At 44.6% G+C, this 19,164-nt stretch overlaps 1 protein-coding gene and 1 long non-coding RNA gene across 2 annotated transcripts in view; one reads left to right on the top strand and one right to left on the bottom strand.

Moving 5' to 3' along the window:
• Positions 1-16,848, bottom strand: part of RAP1A (RAP1A, member of RAS oncogene family) — a 56,824-nt gene extending 39,976 nt beyond the window's left edge. The window contains exon 1 of the mRNA XM_056558265.1: positions 16,689-16,848. The gene's annotated coding sequence lies outside the window, so the exon portion shown is untranslated. The remainder of the gene's footprint in view (positions 1-16,688) is intronic.
• Positions 16,849-16,948: 100 nt separating this feature from the next.
• LOC130356566 (uncharacterized) lies at positions 16,949-18,747 on the top strand. The gene is made up of 3 exons (XR_008888921.1): positions 16,949-17,039; positions 18,255-18,386; positions 18,578-18,747. It is a non-coding gene; the product is annotated as an uncharacterized LOC130356566 (long non-coding RNA).
• Positions 18,748-19,164: the final 417 nt, after the last annotated feature.

Raw genomic sequence — 19,164 nt, 5'->3', positions numbered from 1 at the left:
CACACACTTTATGAACCCCTGGGGGGAGATTTATCAAAACTTGTCTAGATGCAGAGTGGTGCAGTTGCCCATAGAAACCAGATGGCTTCTTTCATGGTTTGTGGCTTGAATGTTTTTAATATGTATCTAATTATATTAATAATGTATTTATTTTATTATTTATCAGAGGAGTTTATGATTAATTCTTTCCTGTGTAAATTCCCTAGTGATCTCTAGTACTCTCGGGTGGCGCGTTCCATAGTCTCGCAGCCCTCACAGTGCAGGCAGAAGTCATGCAACAAAAACGTGTCCACCCACAGATTCAATATAAAAGTGTTCTAAAACATACAGAAGGTACAAGGCATTCTTACTGGTTTACATAGGCCTCCGTATAATTAATAAGGGCATAGACCAGAGTTTCCCAACCAGGGTGCCTCCAGGTGTTGCAAAACTACAACTCCCAGCATGCCTGGACAGCCAAAGGCTGTCCAGGCATGCTGGGAGTTGTAGTTTTGCAACATCTGGAGGCACCCTGGTTGGGAAACACTGGCATAGATCTTGACCAGTCTGCTGCCACATGCCATCCAGTGGAAGAAAACAATAATCATAATGATGATAATTATAATAATAATAAATAAAAATTATTATAATTAGAGGTGCACCGAAATGGAAATTTCAGAACCGAAACGAAACCGAAATAAAAAAAATAAAAAAAATGTCCGTCCGAAACCGATACCGAAAAGGACTTCTCCCCGTCTTCTGGTAAAATGAAGCACTCCGCTCTCCATCCTCCGGGAGGGGGGATGAGGGGGCATGGCTTCAACTCTGGCTCTGCCCTCGCTCTCTCTTCGGCAATTTTCACCCATCACCGCTAGAGATGAGCGAACTTACAGTAAATTCGATTCGTCACGAACTTCTCGGCTCGGCAGTTGATGTCTTTTCCTGCATAAATTAATTCAGCTTTCAGGTGCTCTGATGGGCTGGAAAAGGTGGATACAGTCCTAGGAGACTCTTTCCTAGGACTGTATCCACCTTTTCGAGCCCACCGGAGCACCTGAAAGCTGAACTCATATATGCAGGATAAGTCATCAACTGCCGAGCCGACAAATCAAATTTACTTTAAGTTCGCTCATCTCTAATCACCGCCTCTACTATTTAACTAAGGTAAGATCGTACAGCAGTAATTAAAAACAATAGCAAACCTGCTATTGGCTATTTCAAAATGCAATAGCCAATCGCAGGTTGGCTATTGGACCCGCCCATTATCTGCAGAGGAGCGGACCTGAAGGAGAACTTACACCTTCAGCAGGCAGAGGGCGGGTCCAAAAGCCAACCTGCGATTGGCTATTGCATTTTGAAATAGCCAATAGCAGGTTTTTCTATTTGGTAAATGGTATACGGGAAGCGGAGCTTGCAGAGGCCCCGGAGCGGATCGGCCAGCGGGAGATGGTGAGTTGGGATGGTCTTGGGAATGGGGTGGTGTGGGGGAGCGGAGTTACCTCTGCAGTGCCTCAGCCATCCAGGCTGGAATCAAGTCAAAAGATAGCTGCCGGCCACCGGGAGCTGATTGTAAGCGCGGGAAATAAATGGATTAGAGGTGCGGGGCGGGCCTGAAGGTATTTAGCTGTGCCGATCCCCCCCCCCCCCCCCCACTCCCTCCTTCATTTTCAATGTGGCCATCTATACCTGCACTGTACGGGAGAATTTTCGCCGCTCGCACAGAAGGTCAGTCTGAGTGCGGTCTTGGCAGAGTGACAGCAAGTGGCGGGGGCTTCAGATTGGTGGGCACTGGCAGTGTTTAACTTGATCTGTGGGCGGGCAGGGGAGGTGGGTCATTATCGGCAAATTTTTTGTTGTTTCGCCATTTCCGCAAAATAGCCATTTTCGGCCGATATGTATCGGCCGCCGATATATCGGTGCATCCCTAATTATTGTTAATAATGATAAACAGCTAGCTTTACAGTCACACTAAGGCAGGGTGCCTCCAGCTGTTGCAAATGTTCACTAAAAACATCTACATTCCAATTTTAGAGATGTATCCAGCATTATTACAGTATGGCTGTAATACAAATGTATAGAGTTGAAGTAGTCAGTGATCAGGTGTAGCACTGCCTGTCTGATAACATTACGGGTGTAGCAAAATTCCAGGGAAATCCCAAAACATCTACAGATATGCAGTAGTACAGAGCGTGACCACTGACGCCACCGATTGGCTGCAGCATTTACGTTGCAGACCGTGGCCCGTGTAACACTGGAGCGCCATAGACAGCAAACAGAATGGGGGATCAAGGAGGGAAAAGAGGCGAAGGTAAGGCTCCTTTCACACTATATGTTGTTTTAAAGGGGTACTCCGGTGAAAACCTTTTTTCTTTTAAATCAACTGGTGGCAGAAAGTTAAACATATTTGCAAATTACTTCTATTAAAAAATCTTAATCCTTCCAGTACTTATTAGCTGCTGAATAGCTGCATAGCAGATGTATGCTAAGGGCAGCATGGTGGCTCAGTGGTTAGCACTGCTGCCTTGCAGTGCAGGGGACTTGGGTTCAAATCCCACTAAGGACAACAATAAATAAAGTGTTATTATAACAACGTCGGCAGAGAGAACTGTGCTCGTGATGTCATCAGAGAGCATTCCAAAAAGAAAAGTTTCCTCAGCAGTAGTATTCAGCAGCTACTAAGTACAGGAAAGATTAAGATTTTTTAATAGAAGTAATTTACAAATATGTTTAACTTTCTGCCACCAGTGGATTTAAAAGAAAAAAGGTTTTCACCGGAGTACCCCTTTAAAGACCTGTTACAATCTTACGTTAAGAAAACCCTTAAAAATGGCAGTTAGAAAATCCCATTGAAGTCAATGGGATTTTTTGATTATCCGTTATCACCGGTTATGAATAACGGACGTTACCTGTGACGGGAGAAGAAACATCACATGCACAGTTTTTTCACCAGTCACAAATAACGTCAGTTATTCATAACAGGCGATAACGGAAACTCCCAAAATCCCATAGACTTGAATGGGATTTTTTTTAAAGGCTGTTTTTAAAGGGTTCTCTTAACGGGACATTGTAACAGGTCTTTAAAACTGAGCAACATCTAGTGTGAAAGGAGCCTAAGCAAAACAGACTGACAACCCCTACAGGAAAGAGCTGACAAAATCCAAGACGCGTCATGGCGACCTGTGGTCTGGGATTTATTGAGCCCTATAATAAGGCCATTGATCTAATGTGTACAGTTACCTCCCATTTTGCCCCAACAGCAGATGTTAGAGGAAGGAGGAATCAAGTATGTGGACTTCAACCTGCCATATCCTTGTTTTTCCCCCACAGTAGATGAGGTATACAGCCCCTCTAATCACACCCCATGGTCCCACTTCCCTAATACACTGCTCAAAAAAAATAAAGGGAACACTTAAACAACACAATGTAACCCCAAGTCAATCACACTTCTGTGAAATCACACTGTCCACTCAGGAAGCAACACTGATTGACAATCAGTTTCACATGCTGTTGTGCAAATGGAACAGACAACAGGTGGAAATTATAGGCAATTAGCAAGACACCCACAATTAAGGAGGGGCTCTGCAGGTGGTGACCACAGAGCACTTCTCAGTTGCTATGCTTCCTGGCTGATGTTTTGGTCACTTTTGAATGCTGGCGGTGCTTTCACTCTAGTGGTAGCATGAGACGGAGTCTACAACCCAAGTGTCTCAGGTAGTGCAGCTCATCTAGGATGGCACATCAATGTGAGCTGTGGTAAGAAGGTTTGCTGTGTCTGTCAGTGTAGTGTCCAGAGCATGGTGGCATTACCAGGAGACAGGCCAGTACATCAGAAGACGTGGAGGAGGCTGTAGGAGGGCAACAACCCAGCAGCAGGACCGCTACTTCCACCTTTGTGCAAGGAGGTGCCAGAGGGACACTTCCAGAGCCCTGCAAAATGACCTCCTGCAGGCCACAAATGTGCATGTGTCCGATGTCCATAGGTGGGGGCCGTGCAGGACCTTTGGCTAATTCGCCACTGGCACCCTGTGCTCTTCACAGATGAAAGACATGACAGAGTCTGGAGATGCCATGGAGAACGTTCTGCTGACTGCAACATCCTTCAGCATGACCAGTTTTGCGGTGGGTCAGTAATGGTGTGGGGTGGCATTTCTTTGGGGGGCTGCACAGCCCTCCATGTGCTTGCCAGAGGTAGCCTGACTGCCATTAGGTACCAAGAAGTTCACAGAATACCTAATCTGAATAGGACAGCTTCAGTCTATTGTTAACTTTGTCTATGGGCCCTGCTGTAAATAATTTCTCTAAATTCTGGTAAAAACAGTTTAGGCAAAATGGCAGCCCCCATAATGTTAAAATATAAAAAATTGAAACTGATTAGAAAAAAATAATTTTTTACTATGTACATCTATTCAGGAAAAAAAAATGTAGGTTATACACTCCCTTTAAGAAGGCTCCCTAGGCTAGTCCTTCAGTACCATATCAGTTAGCTGAACCTTGTCACTTTATATACGGTACATTTTACAGCTAGGTACTACAGCCCAGACCCTTTTAAAAACATAAAATGTTCAGAGCTAGGCCTAGTTAAAAAAAAAAAAACGACGTCTAGAATTCTGCAGGTCCCTCAATGGGCTAATCTGTGAGAGTGCCACAAGTCAGATGCCCATTGTCCAGGAAAGCCATTACAATGTGGGAAATTTACAGCAAAACAGCATATGTCAAATTTCCTATAGATGAGGTTCCACCTGGGTGACCCACATCCTTAGATAGAGGGCTCTCTGGCCTAGGTGTGGATGCCGGAGGTGGTCAGAAAGATTAGAATAGCCGAGGTTGTCACCAGAGATACCTTTTTAGAATACAGCTATTAAAAGCAGTCTGTTGATTTTGCCAAGGGAAGCCACAGCCAGCAGAGCAATTTAGAGAGTGACATAGCTGCCATTCAGATGTATGGGCGTTTATGTTATAAATGGAGCAGCTTTCATAGGGTAGTTGCTTGTTTCTGATTAAACAGAGAAGGGTCCTAAAGGACTGAGGAGGATGTACCCTCTCTACTCTAAAGGAGAAGACAACCTCCTTGCTGTATAGACAATACAGCAAGGGGATTGTCCTCATGAGATCCAGTAAACTTTTGAAGGGTGATCAGAAGCATTACAGTTACATAGGGTAGCACTGCCATAAACAAGAAAAACCCCTGAAGGAAGCTATGATTCATGCTGGCTTTTATAAGAGATACACCCAGTCCTGTCTCAGTGTCCTTGATATACGGTATTTATTAAATGCATACAAAACTCAGGGAGGCCATCGGGACCAACACAGTAAATCGCAGGATCAGGCCAAGCTTTGAGGGCTGGAGGAGGTCCCATACATAGCTCTGTTCAACACTCCATCAGTGCAGGAAGTCTCAGCAACCTGTAGTAACAGAGCACCAATAACATTGATCAATGCTGTGCTATGGTATAGCTTTGTATAGTGTATGAACTCTAAAGTTTGCATATAATAGTCCCTTATGGGGACTAAAAAAAAAGTTAATAAAACCTTTAAAGAAAAAAAAAAATAAGTTATCACACTACTAACAACTACCAGCAATGCTTAAGGGGCAAGTAACACAATAAATTGCATGTACTGCCATTGTATAGTGTTTGGCTGTCCGTACATGCTGGGAGTTGTAGTTCGGCACCAACCACAGAGCTACAGATCACAGACACTGCCAGCGAGAGTGCAGCCGTCCATCTTGCCCCACTCCTGCCGCATTTTTTTTCTTTCGGCACAATTCACAGAACCTAACTTTGGCGGCCAAAATTTCAGTGCATCCCTAGTCCTAACTATAAGATATAACGTGAATGACACAGCACGTAAATGTGTAAGCGTTAAAAATACCAAAGTCCAGAACTGCATGGTTTTGGTTACTTCATATAGCAGAAAAAAAAGCAACACAAAGTGATCAAAAGTCCCATCAAAACAAAAATGGTACTAATAATAATTACAGATCACATTGCAAAAAGTTAGCCCTCCCACATCTTCTCATATGAACAAAAAAGTTATAGGGATGAGAAGACCATTTTAAGCAGACTGATTTTCATACAAAACCTATATAAAATGTGGTATCATTGTTATGGTATTGACCCACAAAATAAAGAGAATGGGGGAGATACCGTATATCAAAATCTGTCCAGAGGAAACGTTGCCGAGTTGCCCATAGCAACCAGATTGCTTCTTGCATTTTGAAAAGGCTTGTGAAAAATTAAGGAAAACAACATGGCGGAGGCCGAGGTTACACAGCAAGCCGCTGGAAGAAAAAGGGGCCAGCTTCCGGATCTTCACAAAAGGTAAGAAAATACATATATACATAATCACAACACACAAAAAAAACCACATCCTTATACACACATAATAACAAAAAAAACTGTATAAACAAGGGAGAACCCCTTTAAGAGCAGTTTGTATGCCTAAAGCATTGCTATCCTTATACAAGACTTTTTAAAGTATTTATCTGTTGGAGTTTCAGTCCATCAATCACATGACATAGCCAGATGAAGTGTGCAGCAGCAGCAGCAGCGCACTTCACTCCCAGCTTGGCGTAATTACAGACCCCAACCAATCGAAACTTTGAAATGTCCGTGCACAATGTCAAACTTTTGAAACAGGATTGTAACACTAAGATTTAACGAAAATAATATCAATGTTTTCATTTTCAAATAAAATTCTAAAGATGGATACTGAAACCGAGCTGGTCATCGTAAGCCGCACGTACACTGAGGCTTGTGGCCTAATATGTCTCTACTGAAGAGTCATGTCATGCTGAAAGCATGATCTAGGCAGAATTTCACAAGTAAATTACTACATAAACAAGAGTCATATTTTAGCCCACTGATCAATCTGCCATCATACCAGCGCCTCCATATATTGCTCACCCCTCCAGTGGTCCTTCAAGTTGTGGGTCATTGTCCTGGAATAATGCAGTGCATCCATAATACAGTATGGCATATCAATGCTTCAAGGAGCTCCACAGAGAGACAAGGGCTGTCATTTCTATATACTTCTTTAAAGGGGTACTCCGCCCCTAGTAGAGCTGGGCGGTAAGACCAAATGTGTATCACTGTATTTTTGTAACTTATGGCGGTTCCACAGTATATAACGGTATTTCTTTCACCCCCCCCCAATCATGTTACCCGCCAGCGCTGTTCTGCTCCGCCGCAATTAATGATCAGCCGCTACCTGTCGACACCCACTACCTGTCCGGAGAGCCTGACCCCCGTACAGAGATCGCAGGGGCCCCAGTGGTCAAACCCCCCCCCCGCGATCTCAAACTTATCCTAGCATAGGGGATACGTTTTTCACCACTGGACTACCCCTTTAAAGTTTATTTTGTTTATCTTTTGCAGCCCAGGCATAGGGATACAGCGTACAGTAGTGGTCTCCAACCTGCGGACCTCCAGCTGTTGCAAAACTACAACTCCCAGCATGCTGGGAGTTGTAGTTTTGCAACATCTGGAGGTCCGCAGGTTGGAGACTACTGGCGTACAGTATAGAGTTCCAGCGCCGGCGGCTGCAACAAAGAGGAGGGGGGGGGGGGTGCTTGCGGGTGACATATGTGAGAAGCACCCCGTTGGGCTGATCATTAATTGGGGGGGGGGAAGCAGAACAGCACTGGCGGATAACATGATTTGGGGGGGGGGAGCAGAACAGCACTGGCGGGCAACATGATTGGGGGGGGCAGAACAGTAGGGGTGTGAATCGCCAAGAATTTGGAGATATGATTCGAATCGCGATACCAGTGTGGCGATTCGATATATTCAGATATATCGCAATGCCGTCTAGGATTCGATATATCGCGATATATCACAATTCTGTCTATTGAACTCTATTGATCTGCGATCCATTGATAGAGCCTGGTCCAGCCAGGCTCCATCAATGACAGAGCCACGGAGAGCAGGGAAGCAGAGGTAAGCCCTCCGGCTACCTCCACAGTGGATCACCCACCGGGGGCCGGGCGATCAGCCGGGGGCCGCAGAGTATGGAGCGGGCACGAGTCAGAGCCCGCTCCATACACCCAGAGCGACGCCGCGTCAGATCCGGCTGACAAAATGTGGAACTTGTATCTCCTGATGCCCGGGACATGCTGTTCCAGCATCAGGAGATCCAAATTCCACATCACTAAAAGAATCGATTCAAAAATATTTTGAATCGATTCAGTATCGGCAAGTCAAAAGTCGCGATAATCGTGCAACTCGATTTTTTCTTACATCCCTACTGAACAGCACTGGCGGGTCACATATGATTAGCTCCCCGATGTGGGGACAGTGCAGCGCAGGGCTAATTCATTCCCAAGGGGGAGGGGCCAAACCGGTATTGCGGTATGAGGGGAAAAAAAAAATCATATCGTGCAGCACAAAATTTTCGGTATGAACTGGTATACCGCCCAGCCCTAGCCCCTAGACATTTTTTCCCCTATCCGCAATCTCCATGCAGCACCCGGCGTGCTAAACATTACATTCAGTATGCTTGGTGCGGGGGTGACATCACACCACACCCCCTCGTGATGTCACGCTCCATTCATGTCTATGTTTTTCTATTACTGGATAACCCCTTTAAGCTTTCGGAAGTTTCACTCGTCTGCACACAGAGTGGACACAGTGTTCCTGGTCATCTCTCTTACCAAGGCCCTTCTCCCCAATTACTTTAGTTTGGTGGGGAGGCCAGATCTAGGAATTGTTTCAAACTTCTACCATTTAATAAATATGGAGGCCAATGTGCTCTTGGGAACTTTAGGTGCAAAGATATTTTTGCACGATTCTCCAGACCGGTGCCTTCACACAATCCTGTCTGAGCACTACAGGCAGTTTATTCCTACTTATAGCTTGGTTTTTGTTCTGATATGCATTATTATCTGAGACCTATAGACAGGGCTGTGTCTTTGCAAATCATGTCCAGTCCACTAAATTTACCACAGGTGACCGCCAAGTGCACTGAATAAAAAAAAATTGTTAGGTGAAATCTTAAAAGAAAAAAAAAAAAAAATAGAGATGCAAATTTTTTTTTTCCCCCGCCATTCACCTTGTGGTCAAAATTACACGGTATTTTGATACTTTAGGTCCACCTGATTACACCAATACCAAATTTGTTTAGTTTCCATCATGTTTTACAATTTTTTTTACTTTCAATTTTTTTATTTTCATTTTTTTAAATTCCTGACCCCATAACATTTAAATTTTTCCGTATACTGGGCTGTCATTTTTTGGGCCGTAATCTGCTGTTTGTATCGGTGTCCTTTTGGTATTGATCAGACTTTTTTTTAACACTTTTTACAGTGGTATAGGTCCCTATGGGAGCTATAAGACTGCAAAAAAAAAAAAAATGTGTAAAAAAAATGTATAAATGTGATTTTCCTTAATAAAAGTTCAAATCACCCCCTTTTCCCATAAAAAAAACCACCATGTAAATAAAAATAGAAACATATGTGGTATCGCCGCGTGCGTAAATGTCCAAACTATAAAAATACATCATTAATTAAACCACACAGTCAATGGCGTGCGCGCAAAAGATTCCAAAGTCCAAAATAACTTATTTTTGGTCGCTTTTTATATCATGAAAAAGTGAATAAAAAGCGATCAAAAAGTCTGATCAATACAAAAATGGTACCGCTAAAAATTTCAGATCACGGCGCAAAAAATGAGCCCTCATACCGCCCTATATGCAGAAAAATAAAAAAGTTATAGGGGTCAGAAGATGGCAATTTTAAACGTATACATTTTTCTGCATGTAGTTATGATCTTTTACAGAAGTACGACAAAATCAAACCTATATAAGTAGGGTATCATTTTAATCGTATGGACCTACAGAATAAAAATAAGGTGTAATTTTTACTGAAAAATGTACTACGTAGAAACGGAAGCCCCCAAACATTACAAAATGGCGTTTTTTCTTCAATTTTGTCACACAATGATTTTTTTTTTCCGTTTCGCCGTAGATTTTTGGGTAAAATGACTGATGTAACTGCAAAGTAGAATTGGTGGTGCAAAAAATAAGCCATCATATGGATTTTTAGGTGCAAAATTTAAACGGTTTTGATTTTTAAAAGGTGAGGAGGAAAAAACGAAATTGCAAAAATGGAAAAAACTTGTGGTCCTTAAGGGGTTAAACATTTATTAGGGGAGGGATTACTGCATATTTACTTTTTTTTATTAAACATGCAATTTTTAGATTCCATACACTGATAAATGCTTCTCCATAGGAGAGCATTGATCAGTGTTATCTGTGCTCCATTGCTTCAGCCTGGTAAAGCTGGCTGAAAGCCTGGAGCAACGATCAGACAGCAGGGAGGAAGGTAAGACACCTCCCCCATCCCCTCAGCTGATTGGGATGCCGTGGTTTCGCTGTGGCCGTCCCGATCAGCCCACTGAGCTAGCCAGGAACAGAGTGTACCCCTTTTAGACACCATGATCAACTTTGATCGGCATTAGCCGTGGGCCCCAGTTGCTGATAGCAACCCAGACCTACCAGGTATGATACACGCTCTCCTGCTGAGCGCACGTCATACAGCGGGAGCCCACAATGGATGTGAATATATGGGGTGCAGCTGTCACGCCCCCTCCCATAGGCTTGCATTGAGGGGCGGAGCATGACATCACACGCCGCCTGCCCCGTGGTCGCCGGTTATCAGACCCGGAGCGAACATGCTCGGGGGACCGATTTTAACTGGGGTGCTGCGTGCAAGATCACAGGGGTCCCCAGCGGCGGGACCCCCCGCTATCAGGCATCCTATCCCCTATCCTTTGGATAGGGGATAAGATGTCTAAGCGCCGTAGTACCCCTTTAAAGACGAGGAGGAAATAAAATTATAATGCAAAATTTAAAACTGACTTTGTCCTCAATGCCAAAATGGGCTGTATTCTTAACCCCTTAAGGACCAAGCCCATTTTAACCTTAAGGACCAGGCCAATTTTACTTTTGCATTTTCGTTTTTCCTCCCCACCTTCTAAAATCCATAACTTTTTTATATTTCCATCTACAGACCCATATAAAGGCTTGTTTTTTGCATGACAAATTGTACTTTGTAATGAAGCCTCTCATTTTACTATAAAATGTACGGCGAACCCAAAAAAATATTTTTTTTAGGGAGGAAATTTAACTGAAAACCACAATTTTGCACATTTTGGAGGGTTTGTTTTCACACTGTACACTTTAAGGTAGAAATTACATGTGTTCTTTATTCTGTGGGTCAATATGATTAAAATGATACCCATGGCTAGATACTTTTATATTTTTGTACCACTTAAAAAAAAAAATCTAAACTTTTTATACAAAATCAGTAATCTAAAAATTGCCCTATTTTGACCACCTATAACTCATTTTTCCGTATATAGGACGGTATGAGGGCTCATTTTTTGCGCCGTCATCTGTACTTTTTATCGATACCACATTTGCATATAACAACTTTTATATCACTTTATTAATTTTTTTGAATTAAATGTGACAAAAAAAAGCAGCATTTTTGGACTTTAAAATTGTTTACGCTGTTCACCATATGGGATCATTAACATTATATTTTGATAGGTCGAAAATTTACGCACGCAGCTATACAAAATATGTTTATTAAAAAAAATGTTTACGCTTTTTGGGGGTAAAATGGGAAAACTGACAATTTTCATTTTTATTGGGGGTGGGGATCTTTCACTTTTTTTCCCCTTTTTACACTTTTTATGTCCCCATAGGGGACTATCTATAGAAATCATTTGATTGCTAATACTGTTCAGTGCTATGCATAAGACATAGCACTGATCAGTATTATCAGCTATCTCAGACCAGGGCAGGAGATGCCAGGAGACGGACGGAAGCAAGGTGAGGGAACCGCCGTCCACCATCACAGATGATCGGATCGCCGCGGCAGCGATGCGGGCGATCCGATCATCTATTATCATGGGCATCTGAGGGGTTAATAGTGGAAGTCGGCTATTACCGGCGGGTCCCCAGCTGCAACCTGCCATGTATGACGCGAGCATCGCTCCAATGCTCGCGGTCATACACAGGATGTAAATGTACGTCCAGGTGCGTGAACTACGGCCAAATCAAGACGTACATTTACATCAGTGGTCATTAAGAGGTTAATACATTTGATCTCAATGGAATTCTGCTATTCAGTGCACAGTACGGATGTTCCAAAGCAACTTCTGTCAAAGATCCGAAATTGAACAAATGAACATGTATGGGGCAGAATGCACAGTGCACACTAGGGAATTTTAGTGGTAGATATTCTGTATCTAAAAGAATGGTCTTGTCCATTATTCAGGCAGAATCTGCTCCGCAGACAGGGCAGTCTATGGGGGCGGCAAGTTCATTCACACTGGCCGCATTTAAGAACGACACATGTTTTCAGTCTGGAGCTTCGTAAGTGTGAACCTAGCCCAAGTCTTAGACTGATAATGGTCTAATGACTCCAACTAAAAGCATCTACACTGTTGATTTCAATGGTAGATTCGCCAAACACACTCTTCCACCTGAAAAACTTACATCACATTGGTGATGTCAAGCCTATTAGCAGTGGCGTTTCCTTACATTGAAATCAAGAAGAAATTTTTTTTTTTTTTATATATTACACATATACATACATACATACACACACACTTCTGTATTTGATTAGGTTTTGTGCCCTTTGAGCGTTTTGTACCTTCATCAGGGCCAAGGATCAAAACTTTTTTTGGAGGTAGATTTTGTACAGGAGGGGAGATTTCTCAAGCTGTCTTATAGAAAGATTTCCTCTGATACCCATAGCAACCAATAACAGCTAACTTATAATTTTACCGCAGCATGAGAAATAAAAGCTGAGCTATGATTGGCTCCTATGGGTAACAGAGAGAACCTTACTATAAGATAAAAATATCCCCAGTGTGTTTTTTTGTTGTGTGAACATGCCACGAGGGAGTGTTCCACATTATTTTGTGTGTAAGGCTATTTGCTCTGCGTAGCTTATAAAAGACTGTCCGCAATGAAAGCAGAACAAGTCTATGAGCTGTAAGCACTGCCAGGTCAAGAAAGGTGTTCAACCTCACAACTTAAACCAGTAGACAAATGATATGGCGAGTTACTAAAACTGCATTGCGACAGATAAGGCTTGTTACTTGTACAATAGTTATATACTAAGTTTACGTAAAAAGGCATTCAATGGGGAAAAATACACTAAAGTCTACTAGAGCTGTGGTCCACCCCGCTGCCGCTTTCCTTCCCCTGATGACACGCTCTACCGATGACATGGAATGTACAGGCAGTGGAATGACCCCCTGGTTAGCACTGTCTTACTGGGGTCCATGGTCAAAACCCAACCAGGGCAACATCTGCATGAAATTTGTAAGTTCTATCGTGTTTGCTTTGCATGAGTCTTCTCCAGGTCGTATTTTACTATAGTTAGATTGGAGCAGGGACCATTGTGGTTCTGAACACCACTGCAGAATAGGTCAGTGCTATATAAATAAAGTAACGTCACAAGGACAGCTGGGAGGGGGCAGCCCGGTGAGGTGGGTGGTAATGGACCAAGGGAGCAGAGTATGCTGCACCTTGTTATTTTACAGCGCTAGTAGGCTGTAGTGTGATCGAGTTCAGAATGACCCTTCAGGTTAAAGGGGTACGTACTCCAGTCCCCAGCGTTAGGAACATTTAGTTCCAAATACTGGGTGCGGACTTCAGGGGTCGCCACGCACCCTCGTGTCATGCCCAGTCCCTCTGACAACAGGCCCCCCTCAATGCAAGTCTATGGGAGGGGGCATGACGGCAGTCACGCCCCCTCCCATAGACTTGCAACGAGGGGGCGTGACATCAGGAGGGACTGGGCATGACATCACAAAGGGGCGTGGAGACCCCTGAAGCCCACAACCAGTATTTGGTACTTAATGTTCCGAAGGCTGGGGAGTGGAGTACCCCTTTAAGAAAGTAGGCCAAAAAGGTCTTTGCTTTCCCTTGCATACTATGCCATGGAACATGACTGCAAAATAGTCACCATTGTTTCTCATGTACCAAAACAGACAAGCTCCTTGTTGGCTATGGACAATAATGTATTTGTGCTTTCCGTGCTACAAGTAAACTATGTCTGAACCCCAAAATCAAAGTCTAGAGAAAAAGCTCATTGTGTAGCAACGGAAAACTTCCAACTCTTTATAAGTTATAAGGGACTGGTCAGTGAATGGGGATGCTAAACCTTGGCTTTATGTGCACTGGAAGTGCCCAAGGATTGGGACAGACAATTAGGCAAAAGGTCTACATGAAATGTGGGAGCTGGAGCCATGACTATTAGATGTTCCTCTTCGATCACTCCTCTGCCACACTGAAGTCCACCCAAATACAGTGTTCAACTTATGCTGGCAACAGCTGGATGACACTACTATTGAAGATTAACTTACATTGCAGTAAAGCGCCAGAACATACATTACTGCCAGCTTAGAAAAAACTAAAAATGAAAACTTCCTGTTTTTAAAGAGGTGGTGTGCAGAGAAGTGTGTCCTGTCACCCCTCCGCCTACAGCAGCACAGAGCGGAATCACTATTAGCATCAATATTAGCGGATCTGACTAACTGTTTCCATTCCCTGACTGGTCCCCTCCTCCAGCTTATCTACTGTACATGTTGCCTTCATTCAAAAGGGACAATAACTAAACCAACAGAAGAAAAAACAAGCGGTCAGGATCAAAATGCTGTGTATAAGCCCTTTCAACATGTCTAAGGTCCTAGAAACTACCCCGACTCCCCCCCCCCCCCAAATGGTCCCAGGTCCAATGGCCCTACCCACCACCAGTCCTATCGACCACAACCGACAAGTCACATCACTTCCCACAGGTTCCAGGTGGGGTTCCCCCCCCCCTTCCCAAACCACACACTGGTCCCAAATCACATCAGCAGTCCCAGGTCAAGATGTTTTTTCTTCAACTGCCCCAGGTCACGTGGACCTTGGCACCTCCCCCACCCCCCATGCAAGATGGGAGAGTTTGAGTTACTACTCTTCACAACCACTGTCCTCATATGCAGCATACTTCTCATAGCACACAGCAGCCCCCCTGTACATGGATCTATATGTATCACACACACCAGTCTCCCCCCCCCATACATGATCTATATGTATCACACACACATCAGTCCCCCTCCTGTACATGGATCTATATGTATCACACACACCAGTCTCCCCCCCCATACATGATCTATATGTATCACACACACACATCAGTCCCCCTGTACATGGATCTATACGTATCACACACACCAGTCCCCCTGTACATGGATCTATACGTATCACACACACCAGTCCTCCTGTACATGGATCTATACGTATCACACATCAGTCCCCCTGTACATGGATCTATACGTATCACACATCAGTCCCCCTGTACATGGATCTATACGTATCACACATCAGTCCTCCTGTACATGGATCTATACGTATCACACACACCAGTCCTCCTGTACATGGATCTATACGTATCACACACACCAGTCCTCCTGTACATGGATCTATACGTATCACACACACCAGTCCTCCTGTACATGGATCTATACGTATCACACACACCAGTCCTCCTGTACATGGATCTATACGTATCACACACACCAGTCCTCCTGTACATGGATCTATACGTATCACACACACCAGTCCTCCTGTACATGGATCTATACGTATCACACACACCAGTCCTCCTGTACATGGATCTATACGTATCACACACACCAGTCCTCCTGTACATGGATCTATACGTATCACACATCAGTCCTCCTGTACATGGATCTATACGTATCACACATCAGTCCTCCTGTACATGGATCTATACGTATCACACACACCAGTCCTCCTGTACATGGATCTATACGTATCACACACACCAGTCCTCCTGTACATGGATCTATACGTATCACACACACCAGTCCTCCTGTACATGGATCTATACGTATCACACACACCAGTCCTCCTGTACATGGATCTATACGTATCACACACACCAGTCCTCCTGTACATGGATCTATACGTATCACACATCAGTCCTCCTGTACATGGATCTATACGTATCACACATCAGTCCTCCTGTACATGGATCTATACGTATCACACATCAGTCCTCCTGTACATGGATCTATACGTATCACACATCAGTCCTCCTGTACATGGATCTATATGTATCACACACCAGTCCTCCTGTACATGATCTACTTGTTGCATTCCCCCGGTTACTCAGTGACAGGCAGAAGCGATCACATAGCAATTACAGGTCACAAATAGCGTCCAGCGCTCAGCCACAATGTCACAAGTCAGCTCTGTTGACACCAGCACCACACCCACCAGCCTCACCACCCACACAGGGAACGAGCTGGGCAGGGGGCACCGCGATGGCACAGCAGTCATGCCCCCAGAGGCAGTGACAGTGCTGAGCCCCACTACAGTGATAGCTCTTGGGGGGTGACCCCAGAACGGCGGAGGTCAGACGCGTTAGTATCACTTCTAGGCACTCATACACACAGTAATGCGGTAGTCACAAGGAAACAGGACGAGGCCAGACGGAGGCGTACACAGAGCCAGAGGAAGCCCCGATAACAGGCCCTAACCCTCCCCACCCAACCCGGACAGAGAGATTACAACCCGGGGCCTAAGGCTGTGGGCGGGCCGCATCCCCGGCATTTCCTGAGCTCCATGGCCGTCCTTCCGTTCACCAGAGAAGCCTAAAGTTCCCCCCAGCCGCCGCTACTTACCGACACACTCGCTTCTTCCACGGCGCTCCTGCTGCCGCTGCCACCTCCAGCCGGATCCCCCGGCCAAGTCCTCCTCCCTTGGTGCGAACACGGAGCCGACTCGTAACCGGACACACAGGCACACAACAGCCGCTACAGGCGCCTCACGCCGGGAACCCGCCTCGCCTGTGCGCGTCACCGCCTCCTACTGGCTGGGAAGAGGCGGGGCCTGCGAGCCGGGGAGCGCGCGACTCGCCAGCATCTATGGAGGCAGCCAATAGGAGACGCCGAGCTGCGGGGACCGTTATGTGATGTAAGGAGCACGGCTTCCTGGACGTGCCTATAGAAAGGGCCTGTAACTACAACGTGTATGTAAGTAGCCAATGGGCAGCCCGGGGTCACGCTATAGGCACGTGACGTATCAGACGTCCTTCCCCCCCTGACCACAGCTCCAGCCTGTCATGTCCTATACGAGCTCATGTATAAAGGAGAAAATGCATCATTGCCTATGGAGACCAATCAGCCTGAAAATAAAAGCTGCAATCTGATTGGTTGCTATGGGCAGTAGCAAGGACACGTTTCTATAATAGAACTGAAGTGTGGCCCATAGCAACCAATTAAGGTGTTGCTTTCATTTTACAATGTACCACTAAAGAGTGAGCTGGTATGTGATTGGTTCATTGCCCTCCTACTAGTGTCCATTACTACAGTGCAGTGGTCTGCCAGCGGTTGCATAACTACAATTCCCAGCATACCTGGACAGCTAACAGTTGTAGTTTTGCAACAGCTGGGGAGCCACAAGTCGGTAACCTCTTCTTTGGTGCACAAGCTGTTGTCTGCACCAAACATTAATTCAGTGTTTCCCAAGCAGGGCGCCTCTTTCTGTTACAAAACTACAACTCAGCCAAAGGCTGTCCGGACATGCTGGGAGTTGTTGTTTTTTAACAGCTGGAGACACCCTGCTTGGGAAACACTGTCCTAATGCGCTAAACAGGTGTTGTTGTTTCTTTGTTGGAAACTCCCTTCACAGTTTGAGATTTTATTGAGAGAAATATTATCACTTTTAATTTTTAATTTTTTTTTTGTATAAAAGGAAGTTCCGCCATATTGATTGTCACTTTGAAGAAGCTTTGTAGGTGTTAATGGTAAAGGCTGATGGCTCCTTTATAAACAGAAGGCATAATGCAGTCACCGATCTGTCACAAAGACGGGCACCATGGCGGAATAGGACCCCATTTTATATTCATGAGAAAAGTCAGTTGCCACCTATGTCCTTCTTGTAACTAGTCCAGCACTGCACTGAGCCACAGAGGTCATCAGAGTCCAATCACTAACCACTGCAGAGGAAATATACAGTACCAACACAAACATGGCTTGGACTCTCCATTCTACCTAATAGAGGGTCCTGATCTGGCACACTCCTCTGTAATGTTCATATGTCCCAACAGACTATAAAAAGGGGTTGTTTGCGTGAATATATGATAGCAACAATTAGGGGTTAAAAAAAAGCATACTCACCTATTCCCATTCCTTGCCACTGACATTCTGATGAGGTCCTGGTGTCCTGTGCTTTGTGATGACATGCAGGAAATGCCCACTGACTGAGGCAGGTCACCGCTGCGGTCAGTGACTGGCTGGGTGAGGTTTCCTATGTATTGGGATGGAGAGCAGGACGCCTTTACAGCAGCGGGAAAAACACCAGTAAGGGAACAGTAGCAGGTGAGTACAGTTATTAATTTATTCCTGACACCCTCTGCACTTTTAAGCATAAAAGTTTTCTCCTGGACCAGCTCCCATAAGTAATTATATAATTATTGTGCCTGGTGGTGTAAAATTAAAAAAAGAAGTTATACTCACCTACCATGGTCCCATGCAGCTCCCAATCCCCACTAATCATTGCTTTTTCTTAGTTCCAGTCACATGTGGTACCCACAGGAACTGCTCCACTCAGGAGAACATGGACCACAGCAGTTTCCCGCATCAGTCAGTGACTGGCCTAGCAAGGAATGTTTGCAGGAACAAGGAAGAAGGAGTGATGAGCGGAGACTGGGAGTTATCAAAAGGCAGTAGCGGGGAATAGGGGTAGGTGAGTATCACTTCTTTTTTATTTTTACACCTTACCCAGCTATACATAAAAATATTACCCCTATAAACGAGTGCAGTTATCCAGCCTCCTTCAACACAGTAGTCTTATTAGACTATGAGGCGATGTAGTAAAAGTGGTGCAAAGGGAGACACAAGTAGTTATTGGCAACCAATTCCAGCAACCTAGTTGCAAGTACAGTGATCCCTCAACTTACAATGGCCTCAACATACAATAGTTTCAACATACAATGGTCTTTTCTGGGCCATTGTAAGTTGAAACCAGACTCAACATACAATGCTACAGTCCAGATCTTTGAAACGTGTCAATGGCTGGAAGAACTGATCAATCAGAATGGGCAATTTACTGGTAAAACTCCTGTATTACTGAAGCGTATGCACTGACTGATGTCTG

The sequence above is a fragment of the Hyla sarda genome, chromosome 2 (genome assembly GCF_029499605.1).
Source record: "Hyla sarda isolate aHylSar1 chromosome 2, aHylSar1.hap1, whole genome shotgun sequence".
Lineage (NCBI taxonomy): Eukaryota > Metazoa > Chordata > Amphibia > Anura > Hylidae > Hyla > Hyla sarda.
This window is presented reverse-complemented; position numbering and strand designations above follow the sequence as displayed.